We start from the raw sequence: 1450 nt of genomic DNA on the forward strand, positions 1-1450 counted from the left end.
AAGAGGTTTTGAGTTCAATTCTTGAAATGCCCCTATGTCTAAATCTTTTCTTATCTAAGGACTTCATATTCGAAATCAACCTAACTTCATATTCGACATTTTATACTTACCATCATGCTCTTAATACTCATAGTCTTTCTTAACATCCCATCCCAAGGCTTTATTCTCCAAGACAAATTCTACATCCGAGGACTTCACGTGTTTCCTGCAATACGACAAAATACGACCTTAATACCTAGGCCTAAGGCTTCATACATACATTTCAAGTGGTATAACAAGGGCATTTGGTCTAGTGGTATGAAAGTTCGATTCTCAAAATGCCCCTTCAAGAGATTGTAGTATGAAAGACGTTTACCAAGTAAATAAATACATTAAAATAACACAAGTGACACATATGTAAACTATGTTATTAATATTTTATTTCTATTACATCTTTCCTTATTTATGAAATAATGAGCGGAGATATTTTTCATTTTCACAATTACTGATGACGGGAGGTTTAGGATTTTTTAATGTAAGAATCGTGGGGATGTAGCTCAGATGGTAGAGCGCTCGCTTTGCATGCGAGAGGTACGGGGATCGATACCCTGCATCTCCAAAAATAAGACTATCTATTATTAAATATATTATTTCTTTTCAATTTTTTCCTATTCATGACAGGTTGGGTAGCAATATTTCTTCATTTTCACTATTATTGATGACGGGAAATTTAGGATTTTGTGATGCAAAACTTGCGGGGATGTAGCTTAGATGGTAGAGCGCTCGCTTAGCATGTGAGAGGTATGGGGATTGATACCCTACATCTCCAAAAGGGAGAAGTTATTTTTTTAAGTAAGAATTAATTTAACATGTTATGTATAAGGTGGGTACGAGAGAAAAAGAAAAGATACTTATAAAAGGATTATGGAGAAATTATTTTTTTAAGTATGAATTAATTTAACATGTTATGTATAAGGTGGGTACGAGAGAAAAAGAAAAGATACTTATAAAGGGATTATTATATCATTATGGCTAAGTAATGTCCCACAAGCACATAGAGAGAGGACTTATGGTAAAGGAAATTTGATGAGGAATTTGATGAATTCCTTAAAAGAGATAAGAGCTTATACTACTCGTGGAAAGGGAATTGAGCTTATACTACTTGTAGTGGAAAGGGAATTTGATGAATTCCTTAAAAGAGATAAGAGCTTATACTACTTGTAGTGGAAAGGGAATTTGATAAATTCCTTAAAAGAGATAGTAGTTTATACTACTTGTGGAGGGGGAATTTGATGAATTCCTTAAAAGATTCCTCCAAATGATAAAGCTTATTGGATGGCGGTAGCGTCCCATGCATATGACGGAACTTCTTCACAATTGCAATATCTGATAAATGAATATTGTTGTCATTTATAGCTTCTATCACAATAATATAAAATTTTGGGTCAAAGCCTATATGGGACTGAAAAGA

At 33.6% G+C, this 1450-nt stretch overlaps 1 non-coding gene across 1 annotated transcript; it reads left to right on the forward strand.

Moving 5' to 3' along the window:
• The first annotated feature begins 525 nt into the window (after positions 1–525).
• Positions 526–598, forward strand: TRNAA-UGC. The gene has a single exon. It is a non-coding gene; the product is annotated as a tRNA-Ala (tRNA).
• Positions 599–1450: the final 852 nt, after the last annotated feature.

This window comes from Cucurbita moschata, unplaced genomic scaffold (assembly GCF_002738365.1).
Source record: "Cucurbita moschata cultivar Rifu unplaced genomic scaffold, Cmos_1.0 Cmo_Scf00165, whole genome shotgun sequence".
Taxonomy (NCBI): Eukaryota; Viridiplantae; Streptophyta; class Magnoliopsida; order Cucurbitales; family Cucurbitaceae; genus Cucurbita; species Cucurbita moschata.